Source organism: Lepidochelys olivacea, assembly GCF_965140295.1.
Source record: "Lepidochelys olivacea isolate rLepOli2 genome assembly, chromosome: 11".
In the NCBI taxonomy this organism is placed as follows: Eukaryota; Metazoa; Chordata; order Testudines; family Cheloniidae; genus Lepidochelys; species Lepidochelys olivacea.
Genome location: NC_140421.1, coordinates 63,462,911 through 63,468,398, shown reverse-complemented (window position 1 = coordinate 63,468,398; position 5,488 = coordinate 63,462,911).

Genomic DNA, 5,488 nt, shown 5'->3' with positions numbered 1-5,488 from the left:
TAAATAGAACAGAGGTCCCACAAATCTCTGAGTCTATTCTCATGGAGCGCACAACGGCAATCTGCTGTGTACCTGGTGTCCGATAAGTTTTATTGGCTGTTTTAACAAGTACAAGCGGCTTTTGGATGCACCGCTCCCCACCACCCCCATTCCATATATTCAGCCATTTCTTAATTGCTTATATTTCATGCCTTTCCCTGCTTGCAAGATATCTGTTTTAATTTTATAATGTTTCTCATGCACGAAAACAAGTACTAAGTCAAGCAGTTATCAGGACTAGAGGGTCGAACCCTCCTCCAGTCAGCATGGCTGTGGTGTAATAGCCATCATGTTAACTTTATAGATTATTATTACTAAGCTTGTATTACCCTTGGCTGTTTGCCCAGCATGTCCTTGATAACTCAGGGTCACACACACAAAAAAAGGAGTAATACTCTGGTCCTACTCAATAAGACACAGGATAAGCATGACTAAAATGGCTTTAGTATTCAAGAATCCTTAAATATTGGACTTCGAATTAAATTAAAAATGATTTAGATTGCTTTCCATGAATAATTACTATTAACTTTTACTACTGTTTTTGCCCCTTTCCAGAGCCCTTATTGATTCCCTGTTGCTCACACACTAAGAATATCCTTGGGTCATGTTTTGGAGATTGCAGGTACTAACAAGAGTTTGTAAAATTAATGGGATTCTGAAGTACGAGGCAAAAGAAAATTGGATTGATTTCTTGTGTGTGACTAATTGGATACCTGCCTGGTGAGCTGGACGCAAATACCAAATGATGCATTTCAGCAGCAAAGCTATCATGCAATCATTTGCTCCATGGGATCATATCCTGTTGGCACTGGGGGCTGTTACCCAGGCCCATTCTGAACGCTTCCCAATTAGAAGTTTGACAGGGAACTGGCCCTCCCAGTCATTCACCTCCATGAAGCGCTAGCCCATGTTACTCATGATAATAATTAAATCTCCCTTTAAAATGGGTCTGCAATCCTTGTCGCAGGTCAGTATCACAAGCAGTTGCTGAAGAGAGTAAGACTGCCTTCAATACTGAATCCCATTTCACAACTCATTCATTACTTCACCTGGATGCTGTTAAGGACCTTGCTGAGCACAGGCAAGTCCAGCTTTCAGATTAATTAAGCTACAGACACTTTGTTAAACTGTAAAAATCCTAGGAAAAAAAAATATCCCAGTTTCCTCTCCCTGGGATAGTTACTGAAAAAAAATCTTGAAATCTTAACTCTGTGCAGTCAGTGAATGGAGTGAGGAGGAGAATCAAGATACTGGATAGTTAATTATGGACTGGATATGGTGATATTTTCCCTATATTCTGGATTCTCCATTAGATTTTAGAGCCTCTCTCTCTCACTTACCACAAACTTCCCAGTAGGAACAGAGACATCAGATGACCATTTCTTTTTTGAGTGCCAATCATCTGCAACCTAATGTTGCAGCTTGTGAGAGCGCTAGACAGTCAATTGTAATACGAGTGACCTATCTTGGCATTAAATGCCATCAAACCTGCTCTACTTTCTCAAGATGGGCACTGTTACAAGACTCACCACCTCAGAGTGTCCCATCACAGCAAGACCCAGCATTGTAACACTCTGCCTCAGTTTTCCCATAAATATCTTCAGCAGCCAACCCATTTTAAATCGTTCAACCCTCTGCAGGATTACAGGGTAACAAAGTCCCTTAGTCCAAGTCTAACACAACATCATAGCAAAAGAGTCTTCAGCCCCACTGGGTTCAGCCTTTAGCCCCCTTCCGTATAGGTGGGCTCCCAGCAGCAACGGCCCGCCTCACTGTCTAACTGCCTACTCCTTCCTGAGCTCCAATCACCTGGATCGGGACTACTTCCTACCACGTGTCAGGCCACAGCCCTCAACCAGTTCCTAGCCCGAGCCCAGCTTCCTCCCCTCCCCAGCCAGCTCTCTGGCTGCCTCTCCTCTCTGAGCCAGGCACAGGAGACTCCCCCTACATCTCTTTTCCCTCAGCTGGTCTAGACCGCCTCCCCTGACCAGGGGATTCCAGCTACTTTTCTCCATAGACCTTCCGCACCTGCTTCCTCTTCCTCCTTTTAAATCCCACCCCCTGCCCAAGTGCAGTGGGGCAGAGCTAAATGAACAGGGCTGGCTGGCCCAAGACCTCCTGGCCCTTAAAGGAAGGGGCTGCACTGTTAGAGACTTTTTGTTACATGGATCTGGAATTGGTCTTTTATAGCTAATCATCACCAGGGATATCACCCAAACAGATCTTGGATGCTGGGTGATTCTTCTCATGTTCAGTCTCTCCTTCACTGGTTCCATTCCTTCCTTCAGTCCTTCTCCCCACCAGTCAGAGTCAACCAACATTCATTTTTCATTCTTTTACATCCTAGCAATATCACCAGTTCCCCAGTAAGGGTTCATGGATATTTTAGGCCCAGGATAGGTAAAGCTTTCCTACACAAAAGTCTGCTGTTTTAACATAGTTACACACTGACCCCTAACACTAGACAAGACAATTATGAACTTGTATATCACACGTTTCCTCTTTCCCACTGGCCAACCCAGTGTTAAACTCTTCTTCTTAAACTCCATGAACATCTTTCTCCTTCCTGAATTATCTAAGCACCTTCCAGTAGCATTGCCAAATTTATACCCCTATGAAACTTAAGCCACTTCTCGCAAGAACCCATGATTTGTCAAGGTCTTCCCCAGGGCGAGAGCAGGGTACATCATTTGCTTATTCTGATTACCCATCGTAGCCTTGCTAATAGCACAATCAGGTTCTTCAATGCTTTTTGAGAGAGAAGCCAGTAGCAGGGATGGCTGCTGTGCATACATAGGGGCTCCATGAAAGCTGGTATATACCAGATAGCTCTGTCCATATATTTTATACTAGCAACCATGCAATAATCATTCATATGATGTAGGGATCATGCATGAAACATGCAAGAATGTCCTTAACTGGGCATGATCTTTACATGTTCCTTGCACTGAACTTTGAATAATGGATATTTGCATGCCTTGACTCATCCATGAGTGCTCCTTGCCCTTCTGTCTATATGGAATGAAGACATTTCTGTTTCTTACAAAACTGTGGGATTAAAATTATGTAATGCACTTTAATAATGAGCATCCCTGATATTCCACTCCGGGATCTCTCATGAGCAGGGAATGCCAATCATTTTCAAATTATGTGGGGGTCTGCTGCTGAGGCCAAACATCCAGAAAGGAGGCTGCTGAGGTTAACAAAGTTGTCCTGTCATGGCTCATTGCATGGCGAATTCACTTATGAATTTATGACTTATTCACTTATGACTACTAAGACATCATCCTATACTTACATAGGAATGACAAGGTGGGTTAGCAAACAGGGTGTGGCGGGGGAAAAGAGAGTATAACAAAGATAAAGGAAATAGAAACATACTTTGATACCAGATGCAAACTGGAGATATCAGAGCAACAGACAATCAACAGCAGAGCTTATGAAGAGCACCATTAGCAACCTAGAGGCTAGGCCCCCATTGCCAGCCCAAAATCTCACAAGGCAATGGTGGTTATTTCAATACAACATGATATAGCAGAGAAATAGGAAACAAATACAGGAAACAAAATACCCACTAATTAAACTGACCCCTGCAATGTGAAGAACATTCAAAACTCATATGTGAGTAAGTAGTAGAGACCTATGCATGGGACATGCTAGCATGGCTGGGACCACACCAGCTCGACCCAGAAACTTCCGGATTCCATATATCTCTCAGCTGCAATCCTCCTTCACATCATGCTTTTAGAGTTTACCACGAAGAACAACAGTTCCTTTTTTACTAGCCTTTAAAATATATTTCCCCAAGCAACTCTGCAGCAAATTTTGCTTCCCATTTCCCCCCTTAGCCCCCTATTTCACTTACTTCCCCAATTCTGGGGAGGACCTGTATAGGGCGGAACTTAAATCAACTGGTGCTTCCTGAGGCTTGCTTCCTACAGCAGAGCTTGAAGGTTTGCCAGTGTATTATTACTGATCACGTGTATTACAGCAGAGACTATGGGCCAGCCCAAAATAGGGCCCCATTATACTAGGCACCACACAAACATAGAATAGTAAAGGGTCCCTGCCTTTGTAAAGAAACTGCTTAGTTCAGCAAAACCACCACTCTACTCACAGTACTGCAGGCTGGGAACTTGCTGCTTTATTCACCTGCATCACAACAGAGTTTGTAGAGTGTGGCAGGACACTCCCACTTACAAAACAAGCAGTAAGGAAGGGGGTGGAGCATGGCTCCATCCCATAATACACTGGGTAACCAAATTAACCCTATAATGACCACTTTCCTACACCTGCCCCAAGAGCATAGTTTAGGAGTTAGGGACCTAAAAGCCTTTGAGGATCTGGGTCTTACTACTTCTAGAGGATAATGTCACAAATCAGGGCTATCTGAGGAGGTTGCTAGAGATCTGAAAGACATACCCTATTTTAAGAAGTAACAAAGGATTAAAAAAAGAAAAGGAGTACTTGTGGCACCTTAGAGACTAACAAATTTATTTGAGCATAAGCTTTGGTGAGCTGCAGCTCACTTCATCGGATGCATCAAATAAATTGGTTAGTCTGTAAGGTGCCACAAGTCCTCCTTTTCTTTTTGTAAATACAGACTAACACGGCTGCTACTCTCAAAGGATTAAAGAAATCAGCCACCCCAAGAAAGGAAGAAATACTAATAGAAAAACTCAACCCATTCTTCCCCAGGACCAGGAGTCTAAAGGATTTGTGGTCCAATCTGTCCACTAGCTCCGATTTTTATCATGAGTACAGTCCATATGCTACTAGTGGAAGCATCTTTGTTGTGGCACCTATGCTCAAAACCAAGACCACCTAAGCACACATGAATACTAAAGAGTGTCCTTAGCACATTACTAAACCTAGGTCTCCAGAAATGAGAGACTAGTGCAAAAACTCACTGACTCCAAACCTAATGCAAATCCCAGATCCAAACGTTCAGGGGTCCTATTAGAACTTTGTAACCAAGCTGGGTTTTGTAGCAATTCTAGAGTCTCCATTTTGGATGTGATCTCAATTTCTTTCACTCTCTGTCACTGTTCCCTCCCCAGCTTTGTGGCAATGAAAATAAATTGGCTTTGGCCTGTCATATCCATAGAAGAAAATCATGGGCACAGCATGTCTTGTAGAAGCAATATGCTCCATTTTATTTTTTATTTATGTTATAATTGGACTCCCCATCTGGTCAAGAAAAGCACTAAGCTCTGAAGAAGCCAAAAGAAAGCAAAGGGGAGGAGATGAGACAGTGTTCTTGAGTTGTGCTACTGTCTACAAGCACCAGGAGAACCCAAAATGGACTCAGAGCAGTTTAGTCTCCAGGTCCATTCAGCCCTTTGCCCTTCTGTCTGGAATTCCAAGAGTATATCACACAAGCAGTTTAGGGGAGGGAGAATTTGAACTAGATGGGGCTGAGACACAAAGAGCCAGATCCTCAGCTAGT